Source organism: Haliotis asinina, chromosome 1 (assembly GCF_037392515.1).
Source record: "Haliotis asinina isolate JCU_RB_2024 chromosome 1, JCU_Hal_asi_v2, whole genome shotgun sequence".
Lineage (NCBI taxonomy): Eukaryota > Metazoa > Mollusca > Gastropoda > Lepetellida > Haliotidae > Haliotis > Haliotis asinina.
In genome coordinates this window covers 64097529-64122885 of record NC_090280.1, presented here as the reverse complement: position 1 = coordinate 64122885, position 25357 = coordinate 64097529, and the positions used below count along the sequence as shown (strand labels likewise).

General features: G+C 44.1%; 38 non-coding genes across 38 annotated transcripts; all 38 read right to left on the bottom strand.

Moving 5' to 3' along the window:
* Positions 1-252: 252 nt before the first annotated feature.
* Trnah-gug (transfer RNA histidin (anticodon GUG)) lies at positions 253-324 on the bottom strand. Its single transcript has one exon. It is a non-coding gene; the product is annotated as a tRNA-His (tRNA).
* Positions 325-877: 553 nt separating this feature from the next.
* Trnah-gug (transfer RNA histidin (anticodon GUG)) lies at positions 878-949 on the bottom strand. Its single transcript has one exon. It is a non-coding gene; the product is annotated as a tRNA-His (tRNA).
* A 547-nt stretch (positions 950-1496) lies between these two features.
* Positions 1497-1568, bottom strand: Trnah-gug (transfer RNA histidin (anticodon GUG)). The gene has a single exon. It is a non-coding gene; the product is annotated as a tRNA-His (tRNA).
* A 550-nt stretch (positions 1569-2118) lies between these two features.
* Trnah-gug (transfer RNA histidin (anticodon GUG)) lies at positions 2119-2190 on the bottom strand. The gene has a single exon. It is a non-coding gene; the product is annotated as a tRNA-His (tRNA).
* A 547-nt stretch (positions 2191-2737) lies between these two features.
* Positions 2738-2809, bottom strand: Trnah-gug (transfer RNA histidin (anticodon GUG)). The gene has a single exon. It is a non-coding gene; the product is annotated as a tRNA-His (tRNA).
* Positions 2810-5376: 2567 nt separating this feature from the next.
* Positions 5377-5448, bottom strand: Trnah-gug (transfer RNA histidin (anticodon GUG)). Its single transcript has one exon. It is a non-coding gene; the product is annotated as a tRNA-His (tRNA).
* Positions 5449-5995: 547 nt separating this feature from the next.
* Trnah-gug (transfer RNA histidin (anticodon GUG)) lies at positions 5996-6067 on the bottom strand. The gene has a single exon. It is a non-coding gene; the product is annotated as a tRNA-His (tRNA).
* Positions 6068-6620: 553 nt separating this feature from the next.
* On the bottom strand, positions 6621-6692 carry Trnah-gug (transfer RNA histidin (anticodon GUG)). The gene has a single exon. It is a non-coding gene; the product is annotated as a tRNA-His (tRNA).
* Positions 6693-7239: 547 nt separating this feature from the next.
* On the bottom strand, positions 7240-7311 carry Trnah-gug (transfer RNA histidin (anticodon GUG)). Its single transcript has one exon. It is a non-coding gene; the product is annotated as a tRNA-His (tRNA).
* A 553-nt stretch (positions 7312-7864) lies between these two features.
* Trnah-gug (transfer RNA histidin (anticodon GUG)) lies at positions 7865-7936 on the bottom strand. The gene has a single exon. It is a non-coding gene; the product is annotated as a tRNA-His (tRNA).
* A 547-nt stretch (positions 7937-8483) lies between these two features.
* Positions 8484-8555, bottom strand: Trnah-gug (transfer RNA histidin (anticodon GUG)). Its single transcript has one exon. It is a non-coding gene; the product is annotated as a tRNA-His (tRNA).
* Positions 8556-9108: 553 nt separating this feature from the next.
* Positions 9109-9180, bottom strand: Trnah-gug (transfer RNA histidin (anticodon GUG)). The gene has a single exon. It is a non-coding gene; the product is annotated as a tRNA-His (tRNA).
* Positions 9181-9727: 547 nt separating this feature from the next.
* On the bottom strand, positions 9728-9799 carry Trnah-gug (transfer RNA histidin (anticodon GUG)). The gene has a single exon. It is a non-coding gene; the product is annotated as a tRNA-His (tRNA).
* A 553-nt stretch (positions 9800-10352) lies between these two features.
* On the bottom strand, positions 10353-10424 carry Trnah-gug (transfer RNA histidin (anticodon GUG)). Its single transcript has one exon. It is a non-coding gene; the product is annotated as a tRNA-His (tRNA).
* Positions 10425-10971: 547 nt separating this feature from the next.
* Trnah-gug (transfer RNA histidin (anticodon GUG)) lies at positions 10972-11043 on the bottom strand. The gene has a single exon. It is a non-coding gene; the product is annotated as a tRNA-His (tRNA).
* Positions 11044-11596: 553 nt separating this feature from the next.
* Positions 11597-11668, bottom strand: Trnah-gug (transfer RNA histidin (anticodon GUG)). Its single transcript has one exon. It is a non-coding gene; the product is annotated as a tRNA-His (tRNA).
* Positions 11669-12215: 547 nt separating this feature from the next.
* Trnah-gug (transfer RNA histidin (anticodon GUG)) lies at positions 12216-12287 on the bottom strand. Its single transcript has one exon. It is a non-coding gene; the product is annotated as a tRNA-His (tRNA).
* A 553-nt stretch (positions 12288-12840) lies between these two features.
* Trnah-gug (transfer RNA histidin (anticodon GUG)) lies at positions 12841-12912 on the bottom strand. The gene has a single exon. It is a non-coding gene; the product is annotated as a tRNA-His (tRNA).
* Positions 12913-13459: 547 nt separating this feature from the next.
* Positions 13460-13531, bottom strand: Trnah-gug (transfer RNA histidin (anticodon GUG)). Its single transcript has one exon. It is a non-coding gene; the product is annotated as a tRNA-His (tRNA).
* Positions 13532-14084: 553 nt separating this feature from the next.
* On the bottom strand, positions 14085-14156 carry Trnah-gug (transfer RNA histidin (anticodon GUG)). The gene has a single exon. It is a non-coding gene; the product is annotated as a tRNA-His (tRNA).
* A 547-nt stretch (positions 14157-14703) lies between these two features.
* Positions 14704-14775, bottom strand: Trnah-gug (transfer RNA histidin (anticodon GUG)). The gene has a single exon. It is a non-coding gene; the product is annotated as a tRNA-His (tRNA).
* Positions 14776-15328: 553 nt separating this feature from the next.
* Positions 15329-15400, bottom strand: Trnah-gug (transfer RNA histidin (anticodon GUG)). Its single transcript has one exon. It is a non-coding gene; the product is annotated as a tRNA-His (tRNA).
* A 547-nt stretch (positions 15401-15947) lies between these two features.
* On the bottom strand, positions 15948-16019 carry Trnah-gug (transfer RNA histidin (anticodon GUG)). Its single transcript has one exon. It is a non-coding gene; the product is annotated as a tRNA-His (tRNA).
* Positions 16020-16572: 553 nt separating this feature from the next.
* On the bottom strand, positions 16573-16644 carry Trnah-gug (transfer RNA histidin (anticodon GUG)). Its single transcript has one exon. It is a non-coding gene; the product is annotated as a tRNA-His (tRNA).
* Positions 16645-17191: 547 nt separating this feature from the next.
* Positions 17192-17263, bottom strand: Trnah-gug (transfer RNA histidin (anticodon GUG)). Its single transcript has one exon. It is a non-coding gene; the product is annotated as a tRNA-His (tRNA).
* Positions 17264-17816: 553 nt separating this feature from the next.
* Trnah-gug (transfer RNA histidin (anticodon GUG)) lies at positions 17817-17888 on the bottom strand. The gene has a single exon. It is a non-coding gene; the product is annotated as a tRNA-His (tRNA).
* Positions 17889-18435: 547 nt separating this feature from the next.
* On the bottom strand, positions 18436-18507 carry Trnah-gug (transfer RNA histidin (anticodon GUG)). The gene has a single exon. It is a non-coding gene; the product is annotated as a tRNA-His (tRNA).
* Positions 18508-19060: 553 nt separating this feature from the next.
* Trnah-gug (transfer RNA histidin (anticodon GUG)) lies at positions 19061-19132 on the bottom strand. Its single transcript has one exon. It is a non-coding gene; the product is annotated as a tRNA-His (tRNA).
* Positions 19133-19679: 547 nt separating this feature from the next.
* Trnah-gug (transfer RNA histidin (anticodon GUG)) lies at positions 19680-19751 on the bottom strand. The gene has a single exon. It is a non-coding gene; the product is annotated as a tRNA-His (tRNA).
* Positions 19752-20304: 553 nt separating this feature from the next.
* Positions 20305-20376, bottom strand: Trnah-gug (transfer RNA histidin (anticodon GUG)). The gene has a single exon. It is a non-coding gene; the product is annotated as a tRNA-His (tRNA).
* A 547-nt stretch (positions 20377-20923) lies between these two features.
* Trnah-gug (transfer RNA histidin (anticodon GUG)) lies at positions 20924-20995 on the bottom strand. The gene has a single exon. It is a non-coding gene; the product is annotated as a tRNA-His (tRNA).
* A 553-nt stretch (positions 20996-21548) lies between these two features.
* Trnah-gug (transfer RNA histidin (anticodon GUG)) lies at positions 21549-21620 on the bottom strand. The gene has a single exon. It is a non-coding gene; the product is annotated as a tRNA-His (tRNA).
* Positions 21621-22167: 547 nt separating this feature from the next.
* Trnah-gug (transfer RNA histidin (anticodon GUG)) lies at positions 22168-22239 on the bottom strand. The gene has a single exon. It is a non-coding gene; the product is annotated as a tRNA-His (tRNA).
* Positions 22240-22792: 553 nt separating this feature from the next.
* Trnah-gug (transfer RNA histidin (anticodon GUG)) lies at positions 22793-22864 on the bottom strand. Its single transcript has one exon. It is a non-coding gene; the product is annotated as a tRNA-His (tRNA).
* Positions 22865-23411: 547 nt separating this feature from the next.
* On the bottom strand, positions 23412-23483 carry Trnah-gug (transfer RNA histidin (anticodon GUG)). The gene has a single exon. It is a non-coding gene; the product is annotated as a tRNA-His (tRNA).
* A 553-nt stretch (positions 23484-24036) lies between these two features.
* Trnah-gug (transfer RNA histidin (anticodon GUG)) lies at positions 24037-24108 on the bottom strand. Its single transcript has one exon. It is a non-coding gene; the product is annotated as a tRNA-His (tRNA).
* Positions 24109-24655: 547 nt separating this feature from the next.
* On the bottom strand, positions 24656-24727 carry Trnah-gug (transfer RNA histidin (anticodon GUG)). Its single transcript has one exon. It is a non-coding gene; the product is annotated as a tRNA-His (tRNA).
* Positions 24728-25280: 553 nt separating this feature from the next.
* On the bottom strand, positions 25281-25352 carry Trnah-gug (transfer RNA histidin (anticodon GUG)). The gene has a single exon. It is a non-coding gene; the product is annotated as a tRNA-His (tRNA).
* Between the last annotated feature and the right edge of the window lie 5 nt (positions 25353-25357).

The window sequence follows — 25357 nt, the reverse complement described above, 5'->3', positions numbered from 1 at the left end:
TGAAAGTTTGAGAAGGAGGTGAAGGACTTAGGCAGCTACATCAGCTACACGTGGGCCATAAAACGTAGTAAAACTAGGTGCCTCTATAATCAGTGTAGCAAGTGGATGGCTGTAGAAAATGGCTTCACTTTGAAAACTTCTGCAGTTTAGACGCAAAAACATTTGAGCAAAGGCTACGTCCTAGTGGGCGACAGGAAAGACAAGCGTCTGGGAAAATGCAGAGAATTTCACCTTGCAAAAGTTGGGGTAACATGCCGTGACCCGGATTCGAACCGGGGTTCTTGCGGCCACAACGCAAAGTCCTAACCACTAGACGATCACGGCTACATCTCACCCTCTTATCAGAAAGACATTTTTCGTGCTGTAGTGACTGGCACTTAATTTCTTTTCACTCTTACCGGAATATGTTGGGGTACAATATTTTAGGCCTCATGAGAAATCAAACAAAAATAACTGAGTTGTCCTCATTTCCAAAGTCACTTTACTACTCCAACAGTACTAGTGAAAAAAAATGAGGGTTAGGGTGAGGGATACAGTGAGGGTTAGGACTGTTGCAAGGAGTCTGGCCTAGGGTTGGAGTCAGAGTGAGGGCTGGGCTTAGGATCAGGGCTAGGCTTACACTCCGACACTGTTAAGGTATGGGGCTAGGGTTAAACGTAGAGTTAGAACCAGGGTTTGGATTAGGGGTAGGGTGCGGGTTGGGGTTAGGGTTAGATGTCCCCAATCTTAGCCAAAACATGTCCACTAAAATACTGTGGCGGAATGATCAGAATTTTTTTCTGCAGTAGTTTGAAATGGGCCGACTTCTGCATGTAGCTGTTGTAACTTCGGTCATTAAAAAGAAAGAATGCTGATATCCAAAAATGAAAAGTGTAGATGCCGTGACCAGGATTCGAACCTGGGTTCTTGCGGCCACAACGCAAAGTCCTAACCACTAGACGATCACGGCTGTTCTACCAGCTGAAAGGGCCGGGGATTTATACACATTTTCAGCCTTTTCCTTCCTACGATCAGCCATTAAACACATCGCTTTGTCACAGTATAATGTTGATGACGCCCTCTAAAAACAGCTGGAAGTCCCACACAAGTCAGTGAGCAAAGTGTTTCCGCCATTTACTAATGACATCAGCAATGTACTTGATGATAAGAGTAACTTTCAGCCATAGTATGAAGGATATGAAGGCGCTCAAATGAAATCAAAGAGTAAGTTGCTGTAGAAGATGGACAAGTTTCCCTGCATGACATAAAAGTTTGAGAAGGAGGTGAAGGACTTAGGCAGCTACATCAGCTACACGTGGGCCATAAAACGTAGTAAAACTAGGTGCCTCTATAATCAGTGTAGCAAGTGGATGGCTGTAGAAAATGGCTTCACTTTGAAAACTTCTGCAGTTTAGACGCAAAAACATTTGAGCAAAGGCTACGTCCTAGTGGGCGACAGGAAAGACAAGCGTCTGGGAAAATGCAGAGAATTTCACCTTGCAAAAGTTGGGGTAACATGCCGTGACCCGGATTCGAACCGGGGTTCTTGCGGCCACAACGCAAAGTCCTAACCACTAGACGATCACGGCTACATCTCACCCTCTTATCAGAAAGACATTTTTCGTGCTGTAGTGACTGGCACTTAATTTCTTTTCACTCTTACCGGAATATGTTGGGGTACAATATTTTAGGCCTCATGAGAAATCAAACAAAAATAACTGAGTTGTCCTCATTTCCAAAGTCACTTTACTACTCCAACAGTACTAGTGAAAAAAAATGAGGGTTAGGGTGAGGGATACAGTGAGGGTTAGGACTGTTGCAAGGAGTCTGGCCTAGGGTTGGAGTCAGAGTGAGGGCTGGGCTTAGGATCAGGGCTAGGCTTACACTCCGACACTGTTAAGGTATGGGGCTAGGGTTAAACGTAGAGTTAGAACCAGGGTTTGGATTAGGGGTAGGGTGCGGGTTGGGGTTAGGGTTAGATGTCCCCAATCTTAGCCAAAACATGTCCACTAAAATACTGCGGAATGATCAGAATTTTTTTCTGCAGTAGTTTGAAATGGGCCGACTTCTGCATGTAGCTGTTGTAACTTCGGTCATTAAAAAGAAAGAATGCTGATATCCAAAAATGAAAAGTGTAGATGCCGTGACCAGGATTCGAACCTGGGTTCTTGCGGCCACAACGCAAAGTCCTAACCACTAGACGATCACGGCTGTTCTACCAGCTGAAAGGGCCGGGGATTTATACACATTTTCAGCCTTTTCCTTCCTACGATCAGCCATTAAACACATCGCTTTGTCACAGTATAATGTTGATGACGCCCTCTAAAAACAGCTGGAAGTCCCACACAAGTCAGTGAGCAAAGTGTTTCCGCCATTTACTAATGACATCAGCAATGTACTTGATGATAAGAGTAACTTTCAGCCATAGTATGAAGGATATGAAGGCGCTCAAATGAAATCAAAGAGTAAGTTGCTGTAGAAGATGGACAAGTTTCCCTGCATGACATGAAAGTTTGAGAAGGAGGTGAAGGACTTAGGCAGCTACATCAGCTACACGTGGGCCATAAAACGTAGTAAAACTAGGTGCCTCTATAATCAGTGTAGCAAGTGGATGGCTGTAGAAAATGGCTTCACTTTGAAAACTTCTGCAGTTTAGACGCAAAAACATTTGAGCAAAGGCTACGTCCTAGTGGGCGACAGGAAAGACAAGCGTCTGGGAAAATGCAGAGAATTTCACCTTGCAAAAGTTGGGGTAACATGCCGTGACCCGGATTGGAACCGGGGTTCTTGCGGCCACAACGCAAAGTCCTAACCACTAGACGATCACGGCTACATCTCACCCTCTTATCAGAAAGACATTTTTCGTGCTGTAGTGACTGGCACTTAATTTCTTTTCACTCTTACCGGAATATGTTGGGGTACAATATTTTAGGCCTCATGAGAAATCAAACAAAAATAACTGAGTTGTCCTCATTTCCAAAGTCACTTTACTACTCCAACAGTACTAGTGAAAAAAAATGAGGGTTAGGGTGAGGGATACAGTGAGGGTTAGGACTGTTGCAAGGAGTCTGGCCTAGGGTTGGAGTCAGAGTGAGGGCTGGGCTTAGGATCAGGGCTAGGCTTACACTCCGACACTGTTAAGGTATGGGGCTAGGGTTAAACGTAGAGTTAGAACCAGGGTTTGGATTAGGGGTAGGGTGCGGGTTGGGGTTAGGGTTAGATGTCCCCAATCTTAGCCAAAACATGTCCACTAAAATACTGTGGCGGAATGATCAGAATTTTTTTCTGCAGTAGTTTGAAATGGGCCGACTTCTGCATGTAGCTGTTGTAACTTCGGTCATTAAAGGGGCACTGATGCGGAGCAATTTCCGTGGACTGGTGTAAACTTTTGTTATTGTTTTTCTCATGTGCGTACCCGGATGATATCCCAGAATTCGTGACTGGTTCGTGACCTCTGCTGCGCATTCCGTAAGCGCAATTGATAGTTTAATTATAGACAGATCAACTTAGGTGAAGTCATTTTTACTTCATTACAAATGTATTGTGAAAACAAATGAAACACTTAGAAGGTTAATTATCTGCCAGTGGTAGAAATGGTAAAAAACTATTAGGACGGAAAAATAACGAAGCCAATGTACGTCTCTATATTTTGTCTCATAACCCTAATTGGTTTATTGTCATATTTGTATGATTCTGAAAATTAATAAAAAAACACACGATCTGCTTATACTCATAGTAAATTTCTAACATAACAGCAACATTTATACATTGTATAGATTGCCAATGTGGATCCTATTTCACACACATACGCGATCTAGTGTGTGTTTTCTGTCATACAGATTCTGCTGAATGCTACAACAAATAAATTAAAACAAAATGCAAATAATGAATGTAAAACAGACTAATTTTATAGCAACAATGTCAGGCTACTACCTTGTTCAGGAATGTATCCATCAATATCCACGTAAAAGAAATCGTATTCCATTCATCTGCAGCTGGTAAATAATCCTGCTCTGTGTCGCATGTCTTACAACTGTCTCATTTGCGAAAAAGTAACACATCGTTTCACGTCTTTCGTTGGTGAAAACCAGATAAACCTCTCATTGGTCTCCCAAGATAGCACACCTGGCAACTAATTGTATGAGTAATTGTACTAATTAATTTAGTTAACCAATAATGACCAATCAATCAATCAACAATCAAGGGTGGTTAATTCTTTGAAGGGAGGATGTTGTTTTTGCACTCACTCTTTACGACAGGGTGTAGTCATCTACACACACTGCCTTTTGACAAACCCGCTAGGAGATAAAAGTAATTAATCAATCAGTGTGTTATCGGTTAATCCTTTGATCGATGTTTATTTTTGTAACTCAGCTGATAAACCCTCTTGCATCACTTACATGCCCATATTACATAACATACAATACATTTGCCATTACAGACCTTAATTTATAATGTTGAGTATTTACTCCAGACAGGAGAAATGCCAAATGGGAACCTTTGTTGAGTGACCGAAGTTGTGCTACTACTAATTATACCTGTTATAAATTCATTAATTGACCATCCAGAGAATGATGACAAATAACACGTGTAGGTTTACACCATCAAACGCGAGTTACAGCAAGGAGGATGTAATCTCTGTGTCGCATGCAGCCTGAAAACACTTATGGGCCGAAACTGTTTTGAGGATACCAACGGAATTTCGTTACATAAGGAATACACACAGGCATTTGCTGTGTACTTGGGTAAATAGGTGAAATAAGGGTTTTTTTACGTAAGAAAATTTTCAGATTTCTCTACCAAAGGCAAAGTCATCGTTTTTTGTTTACGAATTCAAATAAATCAACTGTGTGTTTTTATTATCATAAATAATAAACTATTGTAGCTACGATAGCTACCAAAATTTACGTATGATATTTGCTATCACAGCTGAACCAACACTCAAAACTACCTATATATATAAAGCTTTGCAATCTTCCGTACTGAAACAAATGGCTTGCTACGTGCCTGTAGACATCATATTTTCATGTAACATGATTAAATATCGAGGTTAAAAACACAGAAATAGGATCAAATTGGATCAGTAACTATACTATCCAAGCATCCGAAAAGAACTACGCTGCTGGGATATTTGGTTACGATCAGACAAGGAATACCATGGATATTTTTGAACAAATGGCATATGATGGGCATCCGGCCTCCTGACTGTTAAGGTGAAGAAATTCTGCTAATATGGACAGGAGCCCAGTTCCTTTGTCCGTCGCGGTCGAAGGAGCGGGCGCTGACAATTTGCGGTTTGGTTTCGTAATTCGACCGTTGGCGAGAAACATTATTCGCTCCGCATCAGTGCCCCTTTAAAAAGAAAGAATGCTGATATCCCAAAATGAAAAGTGTAGATGCCGTGACCAGGATTCGAACCTGGGTTCTTGCGGCCACAACGCAAAGTCCTAACCACTAGACGATCACGGCTGTTCTACCAGCTGAAAGGGCCGGGGATTTATACACATTTTCAGCCTTTTCCTTCCTACGATCAGCCATTAAACACATCGCTTTGTCACAGTATAATGTTGATGACGCCCTCTAAAAACAGCTGGAAGTCCCACACATGTCAGTGAGCAAAGTGTTTCCGCCATTTACTAATGACATCAGCAATGTACTTGATGATAAGAGTAACTTTCAGCCATAGTATGAAGGATATGAAGGCGCTCAAATGAAATCAAAGAGTAAGTTGCTGTAGAAGATGGACAAGTTTCCCTGCATGACATGAAAGTTTGAGAAGGAGGTGAAGGACTTAGGCAGCTACATCAGCTACACGTGGGCCATAAAACGTAGTAAAACTAGGTGCCTCTATAATCAGTGTAGCAAGTGGATGGCTGTAGAAAATGGCTTCACTTTGAAAACTTCTGCAGTTGAGACGCAAAAACATTTGAGCAAAGGCTACGTCCTAGTGGGCGACAGGAAAGACAAGCGTCTGGGAAAATGCAGAGAATTTCACCTTGCAAAAGTTGGGGTAACATGCCGTGACCCGGATTCGAACCGGGGTTCTTGCGGCCACAACGCAAAGTCCTAACCACTAGACGATCACGGCTACATCTCACCCTCTTATCAGAAAGACATTTTTCGTGCTGTAGTGACTGGCACTTAATTTCTTTTCACTCTTACCGGAATATGTTGGGGTACAATATTTTAGGCCTCATGAGAAATCAAACAAAAATAACTGAGTTGTCCTCATTTCCAAAGTCACTTTACTACTCCAACAGTACTAGTGAAAAAAAATGAGGGTTAGGGTGAGGGATACAGTGAGGGTTAGGACTGTTGCAAGGAGTCTGGGCTAGGGTTGGAGTCAGAGTGAGGGCTGGGCTTAGGATCAGGGCTAGGCTTACACTCCGACACTGTTAAGGTATGGGGCTAGGGTTAAACGTAGAGTTAGAACCAGGGTTTGGATTAGGGGTAGGGTGCGGGTTGGGGTTAGGGTTAGATGTCCCCAATCTTAGCCAAAACATGTCCACTAAAATACTGTGGCGGAATGATCAGAATTTTTTTCTGCAGTAGTTTGAAATGGGCCGACTTCTGCATGTAGCTGTTGTAACTTCGGTCATTAAAAAGAAAGAATGCTGATATCCCAAAATGAAAAGTGTAGATGCCGTGACCAGGATTCGAACCTGGGTTCTTGCGGCCACAACGCAAAGTCCTAACCACTAGACGATCACGGCTGTTCTACCACCTGAAAGTGCCGGCGATTATTACACATTTTCAGCCTTTTCCTTCCTACGATCAGCCATTAAACACATCGCTTTGTCACAGTATAATGTTGATGACGCCCTCTAAAAACAGCTGGAAGTCCCACACATGTCAGTGAGCAAAGTGTTTCCGCCATTTACTAATGACATCAGCAATGTACTTGATGATAAGAGTAACTTTCAGCCATAGTATGAAGGATATGAAGGCGCTCAAATGAAATCAAAGAGTAAGTTGCTGTAGAAGATGGACAAGTTTCCCTGCATGACATGAAAGTTTGAGAAGGAGGTGAAGGACTTAGGCAGCTACATCAGCTACACGTGGGCCATAAAACGTAGTAAAACTAGGTGCCTCTATAATCAGTGTAGCAAGTGGATGGCTGTAGAAAATGGCTTCACTTTGAAAACTTCTGCAGTTGAGACGCAAAAACATTTGAGCAAAGGCTACGTCCTAGTGGGCGACAGGAAAGACAAGCGTCTGGGAAAATGCAGAGAATTTCACCTTGCAAAAGTTGGGGTAACATGCCGTGACCCGGATTCGAACCGGGGTTCTTGCGGCCACAACGAAAAGTCCTAACCACTAGACGATCACGGCTACATCTCACCCTCTTATCAGAAAGACATTTTTCGTGCTGTAGTGACTGGCACTTAATTTCTTTTCACTCTTACCGGAATATGTTGGGGTACAATATTTTAGGCCTCATGAGAAATCAAACAAAAATAACTGAGTTGTCCTCATTTCCAAAGTCACTTTACTACTCCAACAGTACTAGTGAAAAAAAATGAGGGTTAGGGTGAGGGATACAGTGAGGGTTAGGACTGTTGCAAGGAGTCTGGGCTAGGGTTGGAGTCAGAGTGAGGGCTGGGCTTAGGATCAGGGCTAGGCTTACACTCCGACACTGTTAAGGTATGGGGCTAGGGTTAAACGTAGAGTTAGAACCAGGGTTTGGATTAGGGGTAGGGTGCGGGTTGGGGTTAGGGTTAGATGTCCCCAATCTTAGCCAAAACATGTCCACTAAAATACTGTGGCGGAATGATCAGAATTTTTTTCTGCAGTAGTTTGAAATGGGCCGACTTCTGCATGTAGCTGTTGTAACTTCGGTCATTAAAAAGAAAGAATGCTGATATCCCAAAATGAAAAGTGTAGATGCCGTGACCAGGATTCGAACCTGGGTTCTTGCGGCCACAACGCAAAGTCCTAACCACTAGACGATCACGGCTGTTCTACCACCTGAAAGTGCCGGCGATTATTACACATTTTCAGCCTTTTCCTTCCTACGATCAGCCATTAAACACATCGCTTTGTCACAGTATAATGTTGATGACGCCCTCTAAAAACAGCTGGAAGTCCCACACATGTCAGTGAGCAAAGTGTTTCCGCCATTTACTAATGACATCAGCAATGTACTTGATGATAAGAGTAACTTTCAGCCATAGTATGAAGGATATGAAGGCGCTCAAATGAAATCAAAGAGTAAGTTGCTGAAGAAGATGGACAAGTTTCCCTGCATGACATGAAAGTTTGAGAAGGAGGTGAAGGACTTAGGCAGCTACATCAGCTACACGTGGGCCATAAAACGTAGTAAAACTAGGTGCCTCTATAATCAGTGTAGCAAGTGGATGGCTGTAGAAAATGGCTTCATTTTGAAAACTTCTGCAGTTGAGACGCAAAAACATTTGAGCAAAGGCTACGTCCTAGTGGGCGACAGGAAAGACAAGCGTCTGGGAAAATGCAGAGAATTTCACCTTGCAAAAGTTGGGGTAACATGCCGTGACCCGGATTCGAACCGGGGTTCTTGCGGCCACAACGAAAAGTCCTAACCACTAGACGATCACGGCTACATCTCACCCTCTTATCAGAAAGACATTTTTCGTGCTGTAGTGACTGGCACTTAATTTCTTTTCACTCTTACCGGAATATGTTGGGGTACAATATTTTAGGCCTCATGAGAAATCAAACAAAAATAACTGAGTTGTCCTCATTTCCAAAGTCACTTTACTACTCCAACAGTACTAGTGAAAAAAAATGAGGGTTAGGGTGAGGGATACAGTGAGGGTTAGGACTGTTGCAAGGAGTCTGGGCTAGGGTTGGAGTCAGAGTGAGGGCTGGGCTTAGGATCAGGGCTAGGCTTACACTCCGACACTGTTAAGGTATGGGGCTAGGGTTAAACGTAGAGTTAGAACCAGGGTTTGGATTAGGGGTAGGGTGCGGGTTGGGGTTAGGGTTAGATGTCCCCAATCTTAGCCAAAACATGTCCACTAAAATACTGTGGCGGAATGATCAGAATTTTTTTCTGCAGTAGTTTGAAATGGGCCGACTTCTGCATGTAGCTGTTGTAACTTCGGTCATTAAAAAGAAAGAATGCTGATATCCCAAAATGAAAAGTGTAGATGCCGTGACCAGGATTCGAACCTGGGTTCTTGCGGCCACAACGCAAAGTCCTAACCACTAGACGATCACGGCTGTTCTACCACCTGAAAGTGCCCCCGATTTATACACATTTTCAGCCTTTTCCTTCCTACGATCAGCCATTAAACACATCGCTTTGTCACAGTATAATGTTGATGACGCCCTCTAAAAACAGCTGGAAGTCCCACACATGTCAGTGAGCAAAGAGTTTCTGCTATTTACTAATGACATCAGCAATGTACTTGATGATAAGAGTAACTTTCAGCCATAGTATGAAGGATATGAAGGCGCTCAAATGAAATCAAAGAGTAAGTTGCTGAAGAAGATGGACAAGTTTCCCTGCATGACATGAAAGTTTGAGAAGGAGGTGAAGGACTTAGGCAGCTACATCAGCTACACGTGGGCCATAAAACGTAGTAAAACTAGGTGCCTCTATAATCAGTGTAGCAAGTGGATGGCTGTAGAAAATGGCTTCATTTTGAAAACTTCTGCAGTTGAGACGCAAAAACATTTGAGCAAAGGCTACGTCCTAGTGGGCGACAGGAAAGACAAGCGTCTGGGAAAATGCAGAGAATTTCACCTTGCAAAAGTTGGGGTAACATGCCGTGACCCGGATTCGAACCGGGGTTCTTGCGGCCACAACGCAAAGTCCTAACCACTAGACGATCACGGCTACATCTCACCCTCTTATCAGAAAGACATTTTTCGTGCTGTAGTGACTGGCACTTAATTTCTTTTCACTCTTACCGGAATATGTTGGGGTACAATATTTTAGGCCTCATGAGAAATCAAACAAAAATAACTGAGTTGTCCTCATTTCCAAAGTCACTTTACTACTCCAACAGTACTAGTGAAAAAAAATGAGGGTTAGGGTGAGGGATACAGTGAGGGTTAGGACTGTTGCAAGGAGTCTGGGCTAGGGTTGGAGTCAGAGTGAGGGCTGGGCTTAGGATCAGGGCTAGGCTTACACTCCGACACTGTTAAGGTATGGGGCTAGGGTTAAACGTAGAGTTAGAACCAGGGTTTGGATTAGGGGTAGGGTGCGGGTTGGGGTTAGGGTTAGATGTCCCCAATCTTAGCCAAAACATGTCCACTAAAATACTGTGGCGGAATGATCAGAATTTTTTTCTGCAGTAGTTTGAAATGGGCCGACTTCTGCATGTTGCTGTTGTAACTTCGGTCATTAAAAAGAAAGAATGCTGATATCCCAAAATGAAAAGTGTAGATGCCGTGACCAGGATTCGAACCTGGGTTCTTGCGGCCACAACGCAAAGTCCTAACCACTAGACGATCACGGCTGTTCTACCAGCTGAAAGGGCCGGGGATTTATACACATTTTCAGCCTTTTCCTTCCTACGATCAGCCATTAAACACATCGCTTTGTCACAGTATAATGTTGATGACGCCCTCTAAAAACAGCGGGAAGTCCCACACAAGTCAGTGAGCAAAGTGTTTCCGCCATTTACTAATGACATCAGCAATGTACTTGATGATAAGAGTAACTTTCAGCCATAGTATGAAGGATATGAAGGCGCTCAAATGAAATCAAAGAGTAAGTTGCTGTAGAAGATGGACAAGTTTCCCTGCATGACATGAAAGTTTGAGAAGGAGGTGAAGGACTTAGGCAGCTACATCAGCTACACGTGGGCCATAAAACGTAGTAAAACTAGGTGCCTCTATAATCAGTGTAGCAAGTGGATGGCTGTAGAAAATGGCTTCACTTTGAAAACTTCTGCAGTTGAGACGCAAAAACATTTGAGCAAAGGCTACGTCCTAGTGGGCGACAGGAAAGACAAGCGTCTGGGAAAATGCAGAGAATTTCACCTTGCAAAAGTTGGGGTAACATGTCGTGACCCGGATTCGAACCGGGGTTCTTGCGGCCACAACGCAAAGTCCTAACCACTAGACGATCACGGCTACATCTCACCCTCTTATCAGAAAGACATTTTTCGTGCTGTAGTGACTGGCACTTAATTTCTTTTCACTCTTACCGGAATATGTTGGGGTACAATATTTTAGGCCTCATGAGAAATCAAACAAAAATAACTGAGTTGTCCTCATTTCCAAAGTCACTTTACTACTCCAACAGTACTAGTGAAAAAAAATGAGGGTTAGGGTGAGGGATACAGTGAGGGTTAGGACTGTTGCAAGGAGTCTGGGCTAGGGTTGGAGTCAGAGTGAGGGCTGGGCTTAGGATCAGGGCTAGGCTTACACTCCGACACTGTTAAGGTATGGGGCTAGGGTTAAACGTAGAGTTAGAACCAGGGTTTGGATTAGGGGTAGGGTGCGGGTTGGGGTTAGGGTTAGATGTCCCCAATCTTAGCCAAAACATGTCCACTAAAATACTGTGGCGGAATGATCAGAATTTTTTTCTGCAGTAGTTTGAAATGGGCCGACTTCTGCATGTAGCTGTTGTAACTTCGGTCATTAAAAAGAAAGAATGCTGATATCCCAAAATGAAAAGTGTAGATGCCGTGACCAGGATTCGAACCTGGGTTCTTGCGGCCACAACGCAAAGTCCTAACCACTAGACGATCACGGCTGTTCTACCAGCTGAAAGGGCCGGGGATTTATACACATTTTCAGCCTTTTCCTTCCTACGATCAGCCATTAAACACATCGCTTTGTCACAGTATAATGTTGATGACGCCCTCTAAAAACAGCGGGAAGTCCCACACAAGTCAGTGAGCAAAGTGTTTCCGCCATTTACTAATGACATCAGCAATGTACTTGATGATAAGAGTAACTTTCAGCCATAGTATGAAGGATATGAAGGCGCTCAAATGAAATCAAAGAGTAAGTTGCTGTAGAAGATGGACAAGTTTCCCTGCATGACATGAAAGTTTGAGAAGGAGGTGAAGGACTTAGGCAGCTACATCAGCTACACGTGGGCCATAAAACGTAGTAAAACTAGGTGCCTCTATAATCAGTGTAGCAAGTGGATGGCTGTAGAAAATGGCTTCACTTTGAAAACTTCTGCAGTTTAGACGCAAAAACATTTGAGCAAAGGCTACGTCCTAGTGGGCGACAGGAAAGACAAGCGTCTGGGAAAATGCAGAGAATTTCACCTTGCAAAAGTTGTGGTAACATGCCGTGACCCGGATTCGAACCGGGGTTCTTGCGGCCACAACGCAAAGTCCTAACCACTAGACGATCACGGCTACATCTCACCCTCTTATCAGAAAGACATTTTTCGTGCTGTAGTGACTGGCACTTAATTTCTTTTCACTCTTACCGGAATATGTTGGGGTACAATATTTTAGGCCTCATGAGAAATCAAACAAAAATAACTGAGTTGTCCTCATTTCCAAAGTCACTTTTCTACTCCAACAGTACTAGTGAAAAAAAATGAGGGTTAGGGTGAGGGATACAGTGAGGGTTAGGACTGTTGCAAGGAGTCTGGGCTAGGGTTGGAGTCAGAGTGAGGGCTGGGCTTAGGATCAGGGCTAGGCTTACACTCCGACACTGTTAAGGTATGGGGCTAGGGTTAAACGTAGAGTTAGAACCAGGGTTTGGATTAGGGGTAGGGTGCGGGTTGGGGTTAGGGTTAGATGTCCCCAATCTTAGCCAAAACATGTCCACTAAAATACTGTGGCGGAATGATCAGAATTTTTTTCTGCAGTAGTTTGAAATGGGCCGACTTCTGCATGTAGCTGTTGTAACTTCGGTCATTAAAAAGAAAGAATGCTGATATCCCAAAATGAAAAGTGTAGATGCCGTGACCAGGATTCGAACCTGGGTTCTTGCGGCCACAACGCAAAGTCCTAACCACTAGACGATCACGGCTGTTCTACCACCTGAAAGTGCCGGCGATTTATACACATTTTCAGCCTTTTCCTTCCTACGATCAGCCATTAAACACATCGCTTTGTCACAGTATAATGTTGATGACGCCCTCTAAAAACAGCTGGAAGTCCCACACATGTCAGTGAGCAAAGAGTTTCTGCTATTTACTAATGACATCAGCAATGTACTTGATGATAAGAGTAACTTTCAGCCATAGTATGAAGGATATGAAGGCGCTCAAATGAAATCAAAGAGTAAGTTGCTGTAGAAGATGGACAAGTTTCCCTGCATGACATGAAAGTTTGAGAAGGAGGTGAAGGACTTAGGCAGCTACATCAGCTACACGTGGGCCATAAAACGTAGTAAAACTAGGTGCCTCTATAATCAGTGTAGCAAGTGGATGGCTGTAGAAAATGGCTTCACTTTGAAAACTTCTGCAGTTGAGACGCAAAAACATTTGAGCAAAGGCTACGTCCTAGTGGGCGACAGGAAAGACAAGCGTCTGGGAAAATGCAGAGAATTTCACCTTGCAAAAGTTGGGGTAACATGTCGTGACCCGGATTCGAACCGGGGTTCTTGCGGCCACAACGCAAAGTCCTAACCACTAGACGATCACGGCTACATCTCACCCTCTTATCAGAAAGACATTTTTCGTGCTGTAGTGACTGGCACTTAATTTCTTTTCACTCTTACCGGAATATGTTGGGGTACAATATTTTAGGCCTCTTGAGAAATCAAACAAAAATAACTGAGTTGTCCTCATTTCCAAAGTCACTTTACTACTCCAACAGTACTAGTGAAAAAAAATGAGGGTTAGGGTGAGGGATACAGTGAGGGTTAGGACTGTTGCAAGGAGTCTGGGCTAGGGTTGGAGTCAGAGTGAGGGCTGGGCTTAGGATCAGGGCTAGGCTTACACTCCGACACTGTTAAGGTATGGGGCTAGGGTTAAACGTAGAGTTAGAACCAGGGTTTGGATTAGGGGTAGGGTGCGGGTTGGGGTTAGGGTTAGATGTCCCCAATCTTAGCCAAAACATGTCCACTAAAATACTGTGGCGGAATGATCAGAATTTTTTTCTGCAGTAGTTTGAAATGGGCCGACTTCTGCATGTAGCTGTTGTAACTTCGGTCATTAAAAAGAAAGAATGCTGATATCCCAAAATGAAAAGTGTAGATGCCGTGACCAGGATTCGAACCTGGGTTCTTGCGGCCACAACGCAAAGTCCTAACCACTAGACGATCACGGCTGTTCTACCAGCTGAAAGGGCCGGGGATTTATACACATTTTCAGCCTTTTCCTTCCTACGATCAGCCATTAAACACATCGCTTTGTCACAGTATAATGTTGATGACGCCCTCTAAAAACAGCGGGAAGTCCCACACAAGTCAGTGAGCAAAGTGTTTCCGCCATTTACTAATGACATCAGCAATGTACTTGATGATAAGAGTAACTTTCAGCCATAGTATGAAGGATATGAAGGCGCTCAAATGAAATCAAAGAGTAAGTTGCTGTAGAAGATGGACAAGTTTCCCTGCATGACATGAAAGTTTGAGAAGGAGGTGAAGGACTTAGGCAGCTACATCAGCTACACGTGGGCCATAAAACGTAGTAAAACTAGGTGCCTCTATAATCAGTGTAGCAAGTGGATGGCTGTAGAAAATGGCTTCACTTTGAAAACTTCTGCAGTTGAGACGCAAAAACATTTGAGCAAAGGCTACGTCCTAGTGGGCGACAGGAAAGACAAGCGTCTGGGAAAATGCAGAGAATTTCACCTTGCAAAAGTTGGGGTAACATGCCGTGACCCGGATTCGAACCGGGGTTCTTGCGGCCACAACGCAAAGTCCTAACCACTAGACGATCACGGCTACATCTCACCCTCTTATCAGAAAGACATTTTTCGTGCTGTAGTGACTGGCACTTAATTTCTTTTCACTCTTACCGGAATATGTTGGGGTACAATATTTTAGGCCTCATGAGAAATCAAACAAAAATAACTGAGTTGTCCTCATTTCCAAAGTCACTTTACTACTCCAACAGTACTAGTGAAAAAAAATGAGGGTTAGGGTGAGGGATACAGTGAGGGTTAGGACTGTTGCAAGGAGTCTGGGCTAGGGTTGGAGTCAGAGTGAGGGCTGGGCTTAGGATCAGGGCTAGGCTTACACTCCGACACTGTTAAGGTATGGGGCTAGGGTTAAACGTAGAGTTAGAACCAGGGTTTGGATTAGGGGTAGGGTGCGGGTTGGGGTTAGGGTTAGATGTCCCCAATCTTAGCCAAAACATGTCCACTAAAATACTGTGGCGGAATGATCAGAATTTTTTTCTGCAGTAGTTTGAAATGGGCCGACTTCTGCATGTAGCTGTTGTAACTTCGGTCATTAAAAAGAAAGAATGCTGATATCCCAAAATGAAAAGTGTAGATGCCGTGACCAGGATTCGAACCTGGGTTCTTGCGGCCACAACGCAAAGTCCTAACCACTAGACGATCACGGCTGTTCTACCAGCTGAAAGGGCCGGGGATTTATACACATTTTCAGCCTTTTCCTTCCTACGATCAGCCATTAAACACATCGCTTTGTCACAGTATAATGTTGATGACGCCCTCTAAAAACAGCGGGAAGTCCCACACAAGTCAGTGAGCAAAGTGTTTCCGCCATTTACTAATGACATCAGCAATGTACTTGATGATAAGAGTAACTTTCAGCCATAGTATGAAGGATATGAAGGCGCTCAAATGAAATCAAAGAGTAAGTTGCTGTAGAAGATGGACAAGTTTCCCTGCATGACATGAAAGTTTGAGAAGGAGGTGAAGGACTTAGGCAGCTACATCAGCTACACGTGGGCCATAAAACGTAGTAAAACTAGGTGCCTCTATAATCAGTGTAGCAAGTGGATGGCTGTAGAAAATGGCTTCACTTTGAAAACTTCTGCAGTTGAGACGCAAAAACATTTGAGCAAAGGCTACGTCCTAGTGGGCGACAGGAAAGACAAGCGTCTGGGAAAATGCAGAGAATTTCACCTTGCAAAAGTTGGGGTAACATGCCGTGACCCGGATTCGAACCGGGGTTCTTGCGGCCACAACGCAAAGTCCTAACCACTAGACGATCACGGCTACATCTCACCCTCTTATCAGAAAGACATTTTTCGTGCTGTAGTGACTGGCACTTAATTTCTTTTCACTCTTACCGGAATATGTTGGGGTACAATATTTTAGGCCTCATGAGAAATCAAACAAAAATAACTGAGTTGTCCTCATTTCCAAAGTCACTTTACTACTCCAACAGTACTAGTGAAAAAAAATGAGGGTTAGGGTGAGGGATACAGTGAGGGTTAGGACTGTTGCAAGGAGTCTGGGCTAGGGTTGGAGTCAGAGTGAGGGCTGGGCTTAGGATCAGGGCTAGGCTTACACTCCGACACTGTTAAGGTATGGGGCTAGGGTTAAACGTAGAGTTAGAACCAGGGTTTGGATTAGGGGTAGGGTGCGGGTTGGGGTTAGGGTTAGATGTCCCCAATCTTAGCCAAAACATGTCCACTAAAATACTGTGGCGGAATGATCAGAATTTTTTTCTGCAGTAGTTTGAAATGGGCCGACTTCTGCATGTAGCTGTTGTAACTTCGGTCATTAAAAAGAAAGAATGCTGATATCCCAAAATGAAAAGTGTAGATGCCGTGACCAGGATTCGAACCTGGGTTCTTGCGGCCACAACGCAAAGTCCTAACCACTAGACGATCACGGCTGTTCTACCAGCTGAAAGGGCCGGGGATTTATACACATTTTCAGCCTTTTCCTTCCTACGATCAGCCATTAAACACATCGCTTTGTCACAGTATAATGTTGATGACGCCCTCTAAAAACAGCGGGAAGTCCCACACAAGTCAGTGAGCAAAGTGTTTCCGCCATTTACTAATGACATCAGCAATGTACTTGATGATAAGAGTAACTTTCAGCCATAGTATGAAGGATATGAAGGCGCTCAAATGAAATCAAAGAGTAAGTTGCTGTAGAAGATGGACAAGTTTCCCTGCATGACATGAAAGTTTGAGAAGGAGGTGAAGGACTTAGGCAGCTACATCAGCTACACGTGGGCCATAAAACGTAGTAAAACTAGGTGCCTCTATAATCAGTGTAGCAAGTGGATGGCTGTAGAAAATGGCTTCACTTTGAAAACTTCTGCAGTTGAGACGCAAAAACATTTGAGCAAAGGCTACGTCCTAGTGGGCGACAGGAAAGACAAGCGTCTGGGAAAATGCAGAGAATTTCACCTTGCAAAAGTTGGGGTAACATGCCGTGACCCGGATTCGAACCGGGGTTCTTGCGGCCACAACGCAAAGTCCTAACCACTAGACGATCACGGCTACATCTCACCCTCTTATCAGAAAGACATTTTTCGTGCTGTAGTGACTGGCACTTAATTTCTTTTCACTCTTACCGGAATATGTTGGGGTACAATATTTTAGGCCTCATGAGAAATCAAACAAAAATAACTGAGTTGTCCTCATTTCCAAAGTCACTTTACTACTCCAACAGTACTAGTGAAAAAAAATGAGGGTTAGGGTGAGGGATACAGTGAGGGTTAGGACTGTTGCAAGGAGTCTGGGCTAGGGTTGGAGTCAGAGTGAGGGCTGGGCTTAGGATCAGGGCTAGGCTTACACTCCGACACTGTTAAGGTATGGGGCTAGGGTTAAACGTAGAGTTAGAACCAGGGTTTGGATTAGGGGTAGGGTGCGGGTTGGGGTTAGGGTTAGATGTCCCCAATCTTAGCCAAAACATGTCCACTAAAATACTGTGGCGGAATGATCAGAATTTTTTTCTGCAGTAGTTTGAAATGGGCCGACTTCTGCATGTAGCTGTTGTAACTTCGGTCATTAAAAAGAAAGAATGCTGATATCCCAAAATGAAAAGTGTAGATGCCGTGACCAGGATTCGAACCTGGGTTCTTGCGGCCACAACGCAAAGTCCTAACCACTAGACGATCACGGCTGTTCTACCAGCTGAAAGGGCCGGGGATTTATACACATTTTCAGCCTTTTCCTTCCTACGATCAGCCATTAAACACATCGCTTTGTCACAGTATAATGTTGATGACGCCCTCTAAAAACAGCGGGAAGTCCCACACAAGTCAGTGAGCAAAGTGTTTCCGCCATTTACTAATGACATCAGCAATGTACTTGATGATAAGAGTAACTTTCAGCCATAGTATGAAGGATATGAAGGCGCTCAAATGAAATCAAAGAGTAAGTTGCTGTAGAAGATGGACAAGTTTCCCTGCATGACATGAAAGTTTGAGAAGGAGGTGAAGGACTTAGGCAGCTACATCAGCTACACGTGGGCCATAAAACGTAGTAAAACTAGGTGCCTCTATAATCAGTGTAGCAAGTGGATGGCTGTAGAAAATGGCTTCACTTTGAAAACTTCTGCAGTTGAGACGCAAAAACATTTGAGCAAAGGCTACGTCCTAGTGGGCGACAGGAAAGACAAGCGTCTGGGAAAATGCAGAGAATTTCACCTTGCAAAAGTTGGGGTAACATGCCGTGACCCGGATTCGAACCGGGGTTCTTGCGGCCACAACGCAAAGTCCTAACCACTAGACGATCACGGCTACATCTCACCCTCTTATCAGAAAGACATTTTTCGTGCTGTAGTGACTGGCACTTAATTTCTTTTCACTCTTACCGGAATATGTTGGGGTACAATATTTTAGGCCTCATGAGAAATCAAACAAAAATAACTGAGTTGTCCTCATTTCCAAAGTCACTTTACTACTCCAACAGTACTAGTGAAAAAAAATGAGGGTTAGGGTGAGGGATACAGTGAGGGTTAGGACTGTTGCAAGGAGTCTGGGCTAGGGTTGGAGTCAGAGTGAGGGCTGGGCTTAGGATCAGGGCTAGGCTTACACTCCGACACTGTTAAGGTATGGGGCTAGGGTTAAACGTAGAGTTAGAACCAGGGTTTGGATTAGGGGTAGGGTGCGGGTTGGGGTTAGGGTTAGATGTCCCCAATCTTAGCCAAAACATGTCCACTAAAATACTGTGGCGGAATGATCAGAATTTTTTTCTGCAGTAGTTTGAAATGGGCCGACTTCTGCATGTAGCTGTTGTAACTTCGGTCATTAAAAAGAAAGAATGCTGATATCCCAAAATGAAAAGTGTAGATGCCGTGACCAGGATTCGAACCTGGGTTCTTGCGGCCACAACGCAAAGTCCTAACCACTAGACGATCACGGTTGTTCTACCAGCTGAAAGGGCCGGGGATTTATACACATTTTCAGCCTTTTCCTTCCTACGATCAGCCATTAAACACATCGCTTTGTCACAGTATAATGTTGATGACGCCCTCTAAAAACAGCGGGAAGTCCCACACAAGTCAGTGAGCAAAGTGTTTCCGCCATTTACTAATGACATCAGCAATGTACTTGATGATAAGAGTAACTTTCAGCCATAGTATGAAGGATATGAAGGCGCTCAAATGAAATCAAAGAGTAAGTTGCTGTAGAAGATGGACAAGTTTCCCTGCATGACATGAAAGTTTGAGAAGGAGGTGAAGGACTTAGGCAGCTACATCAGCTACACGTGGGCCATAAAACGTAGTAAAACTAGGTGCCTCTATAATCAGTGTAGCAAGTGGATGGCTGTAGAAAATGGCTTCACTTTGAAAACTTCTGCAGTTGAGACGCAAAAACATTTGAGCAAAGGCTACGTCCTAGTGGGCGACAGGAAAGACAAGCGTCTGGGAAAATGCAGAGAATTTCACCTTGCAAAAGTTGGGGTAACATGCCGTGACCCGGATTCGAACCGGGGTTCTTGCGGCCACAACGCAAACTCCTAACCACTAGACGATCACGGCTACATCTCACCCTCTTATCAGAAAGACATTTTTCGTGCTGTAGTGGCTGGCACTTAATTTCTTTTCACTCTTACCGGAATATGTTGGGGTACAATATTTTAGGCCTCATGAGAAATCAAACAAAAATAACTGAGTTGTCCTCATTTCCAAAGTCACTTTACTACTCCAACAGTACTAGTGAAAAAAAATGAGGGTTAGGGTGAGGGATACAGTGAGGGTTAGGACTGTTGCAAGGAGTCTGGGCTAGGGTTGGAGTCAGAGTGAGGGCTGGGCTTAGGATCAGGGCTAGGCTTACACTCCGACACTGTTAAGGTATGGGGCTAGGGTTAAACGTAGAGTTAGAACCAGGGTTTGGATTAGGGGTAGGGTGCGGGTTGGGGTTAGGGTTAGATGTCCCCAATCTTAGCCAAAACATGTCCACTAAAATACTGTGGCGGAATGATCAGAATTTTTTTCTGCAGTAGTTTGAAATGGGCCGACTTCTGCATGTAGCTGTTGTAACTTCGGTCATTAAAAAGAAAGAATGCTGATATCCCAAAATGAAAAGTGTAGATGCCGTGACCAGGATTCGAACCTGGGTTCTTGCGGCCACAACGCAAAGTCCTAACCACTAGACGATCACGGCTGTTCTACCAGCTGAAAGGGCCGGGGATTTATACACATTTTCAGCCTTTTCCTTCCTACGATCAGCCATTAAACACATCGCTTTGTCACAGTATAATGTTGATGACACCCTCTAAAAACAGCGGGAAATCCCACACAAGTCAGTGAGCAAAGTGTTTCCGCCATTTACTAATGACATCAGCAATGTACTTGATGATAAGAGTAACTTTCAGCCATAGTATGAAGGATATGAAGGCGGTCAAATGAAATCAAAGAGTAAGTTGCTGTAGAAGATGGACAAGTTTCCCTGCATGACATGAAAGTTTGAGAAGGAGGTGAAGGACTTAGGCAGCTACATCAGCTACACGTGGGCCATAAAACGTAGTAAAACTAGGTGCCTCTATAATCAGTGTAGCAAGTGGATGGCTGTAGAAAATGGCTTCACTTTGAAAACTTCTGCAGTTGAGACGCAAAAACATTTGAGCAAAGGCTACGTCCTAGTGGGCGACAGGAAAGACAAGCGTCTGGGAAAATGCAGAGAATTTCACCTTGCAAAAGTTGGGGTAACATGCCGTGACCCGGATTCGAACCGGGGTTCTTGCGGCCACAACGCAAAGTCCTAACCACTAGACGATCACGGCTACATCTCACCCTCTTATCAGAAAGACATTTTTCGTGCTGTAGTGACTGGCACTTAATTTCTTTTCACTCTTACCGGAATATGTTGGGGTACAATATTTTAGGCCTGATGAGAAATCAAACAAAAATAACTGAGTTGTCCTCATTTCCAAAGTCACTTTACTACTCCAACAGTACTAGTGAAAAAAAATGAGGGTTAGGGTGAGGGATACAGTGAGGGTTAGGACTGTTGCAAGGAGTCTGGGCTAGGGTTGGAGTCAGAGTGAGGGCTGGGCTTAGGATCAGGGCTAGGCTTACACTCCGACACTGTTAAGGTATGGGGCTAGGGTTAAACGTAGAGTTAGAACCAGGGTTTGGATTAGGGGTAGGGTGCGGGTTGGGGTTAGGGTTAGATGTCCCCAATCTTAGCCAAAACATGTCCACTAAAATACTGTGGCGGAATGATCAGAATTTTTTTCTGCAGTAGTTTGAAATGGGCCGACTTCTGCATGTAGCTGTTGTAACTTCGGTCATTAAAAAGAAAGAATGCTGATATCCCAAAATGAAAAGTGTAGATGCCGTGACCAGGATTCGAACCTGGGTTCTTGCGGCCACAACGCAAAGTCCTAACCACTAGACGATCACGGTTGTTCTACCAGCTGAAAGGGCCGGGGATTTATACACATTTTCAGCCTTTTCCTTCCTACGATCAGCCATTAAACACATCGCTTTGTCACAGTATAATGTTGATGACGCCCTCTAAAAACAGCTGGAAGTCCCACACAAGTCAGTGAGCAAAGTGTTTCCGCCATTTACTAATGACATCAGCAATGTACTTGATGATAAGAGTAACTTTCAGCCATAGTATGAAGGATATGAAGGCGCTCAAATGAAATCAAAGAGTAAGTTGCTGTAGAAGATGGACAAGTTTCCCTGCATGACATGAAAGTTTGAGAAGGAGGTGAAGGACTTAGGCAGCTACATCAGCTACACGTGGGCCATAAAACGTAGTAAAACTAGGTGCCTCTATAATCAGTGTAGCAAGTGGATGGCTGTAGAAAATGGCTTCATTTTGAAAACTTCTGCAGTTGAGACGCAAAAACATTTGAGCAAAGGCTACGTCCTAGTGGGCGACAGGAAAGACAAGCGTCTGGGAAAATGCAGAGAATTTCACCTTGCAAAAGTTGGGGTAACATGCCTTGACCCGGATTCGAACCGGGGTTCTTGCGGCCACAACGCAAAGTCCTAACCACTAGACGATCACGGCTACATCTCACCCTCTTATCAGAAAGACATTTTTCGTGCTGTAGTGACTGGCACTTAATTTCTTTTCACTCTTACCGGAATATGTTGGGGTACAATATTTTAGGCCTCATGAGAAATCAAACAAAAATAACTGAGTTGTCCTCATTTCCAAAGTCACTTTACTACTCCAACAGTACTAGTGAAAAAAAATGAGGGTTAGGGTGAGGGATACAGTGAGGGTTAGGACTGTTGCAAGGAGTCTGGGCTAGGGTTGGAGTCAGAGTGAGGGCTGGGCTTAGGATCAGGGCTAGGCTTACACTCCGACACTGTTAAGGTATGGGGCTAGGGTTAAACGTAGAGTTAGAACCAGGGTTTGGATTAGGGGTAGGGTGCGGGTTGGGGTTAGGGTTAGATGTCCCCAATCTTAGCCAAAACATGTCCACTAAAATACTGTGGCGGAATGATCAGAATTTTTTTCTGCAGTAGTTTGAAATGGGCCGACTTCTGCATGTAGCTGTTGTAACTTCGGTCATTAAAAAGAAAGAATGCTGATATCCCAAAATGAAAAGTGTAGATGCCGTGACCAGGATTCGAACCTGGGTTCTTGCGGCCACAACGCAAAGTCCTAACCACTAGACGATCACGGCTGTTCTACCAGCTGAAAGGGCCGGGGATTTATACACATTTTCAGCCTTTTCCTTCCTACGATCAGCCATTAAACACATCGCTTTGTCACAGTATAATGTTGATGACGCCCTCTAAAAACAGCGGGAAATCCCACACAAGTCAGTGAGCAAAGTGTTTCCGCCATTTACTAATGACATCAGCAATGTACTTGATGATAAGAGTAACTTTCAGCCATAGTATGAAGGATATGAAGGCGCTCAAATGAAATCAAAGAGTAAGTTGCTGTAGAAGATGGACAAGTTTCCCTGCATGACATGAAAGTTTGAGAAGGAGGTGAAGGACTTAGGCAGCTACATCAGCTACACGTGGGCCATAAAACGTAGTAAAACTAGGTGCCTCTATAATCAGTGTAGCAAGTGGATGGCTGTAGAAAATGGCTTCACTTTGAAAACTTCTGCAGTTGAGACGCAAAAACATTTGAGCAAAGGCTACGTCCTAGTGGGCGACAGGAAAGACAAGCGTCTGGGAAAATGCAGAGAATTTCACCTTGCAAAAGTTGTGGTAACATGCCGTGACCCGGATTCGAACCGGGGTTCTTGCGGCCACAACGCAAAGTCCTAACCACTAGACGATCACGGCTACATCTCACCCTCTTATCAGAAAGACATTTTTCGTGCTGTAGTGACTTGCACTTAATTTCTTTTCACTCTTACCGGAATATGTTGGGGTACAATATTTTAGGCCTCATGAGAAATCAAACAAAAATAACTGAGTTGTCCTCATTTCCAAAGTCACTTTACTACTCCAACAGTACTAGTGAAAAAAAATGAGGGTTAGGGTGAGGGATACAGTGAGGGTTAGGACTGTTGCAAGGAGTCTGGGCTAGGGTTGGAGTCAGAGTGAGGGCTGGGCTTAGGATCAGGGCTAGGCTTACACTCCGACACTGTTAAGGTATGGGGCTAGGGTTAAACGTAGAGTTAGAACCAGGGTTTGGATTAGGGGTAGGGTGCGGGTTGGGGTTAGGGTTAGATGTCCCCAATCTTAGCCAAAACATGTCCACTAAAATACTGTGGCGGAATGATCAGAATTTTTTTCTGCAGTAGTTTGAAATGGGCCGACTTCTGCATGTAGCTGTTGTAACTTCGGTCATTAAAAAGAAAGAATGCTGATATCCCAAAATGAAAAGAGTAGATGCCGTGACCAGGATTCGAACCTGGGTTCTTGCGGCCACAACGCAAAGTCCTAACCACTAGACGATCACGGTTGTTCTACCAGCTGAAAGGGCCGGGGATTTATACACATTTTCAGCCTTTTCCTTCCTACGATCAGCCATTAAACACATCGCTTTGTCACAGTATAATGTTGATGACGCCCTCTAAAAACAGCTGGAAGTCCCACACAAGTCAGTGAGCAAAGTGTTTCCGCCATTTACTAATGACATCAGCAATGTACTTGATGATAAGAGTAACTTTCAGCCATAGTATGAAGGATATGAAGTCGCTCAAATGAAATCAAAGAGTAAGTTGCTGTAGAAGATGGACAAGTTTCCCTGCATGACATGAAAGTTTGAGAAGGAGGTGAAGGACTTAGGCAGCTACATCAGCTACACGTGGGCCATAAAACGTAGTAAAACTAGGTGCCTCTATAATCAGTGTAGCAAGTGGATGGCTGTAGAAAATGGCTTCACTTTGAAAACTTCTGCAGTTGAGACGCAAAAACATTTGAGCAAAGGCTACGTCCTAGTGGGCGACAGGAAAGACAAGCGTCTGGGAAAATGCAGAGAATTTCACCTTGCAAAAGTTGTGGTAACATGCCGTGACCCGGATTCGAACCGGGGTTCTTGCGGCCACAACGCAAAGTCCTAACCACTAGACGATCACGGCTACATCTCACCCTCTTATCAGAAAGACATTTTTCGTGCTGTAGTGACTGGCACTTAATTTCTTTTCACTCTTACCGGAATATGTTGGGGTACAATATTTTAGGCCTCATGAGAAATCAAACAAAAATAACTGAGTTGTCCTCATTTCCAAAGTCACTTTACTACTCCAACAGTACTAGTGAAAAAAAATGAGGGTTAGGGTGAGGGATACAGTGAGGGTTAGGACTGTTGCAAGGAGTCTGGGCTAGGGTTGGAGTCAGAGTGAGGGCTGGGCTTAGGATCAGGGCTAGGCTTACACTCCGACACTGTTAAGGTATGGGGCTAGGGTTAAACGTAGAGTTAGAACCAGGGTTTGGATTAGGGGTAGGGTGCGGGTTGGGGTTAGGGTTAGATGTCCCCAATCTTAGCCAAAACATGTCCACTAAAATACTGTGGCGGAATGATCAGAATTTTTTTCTGCAGTAGTTTGAAATGGGCCGACTTCTGCATGTAGCTGTTGTAACTTCGGTCATTAAAAAGAAAGAATGCTGATATCCCAAAATGAAAAGTGTAGATGCCGTGACCAGGATTCGAACCTGGGTTCTTGCGGCCACAACGCAAAGTCCTAACCACTAGACGATCACGGTTGTTC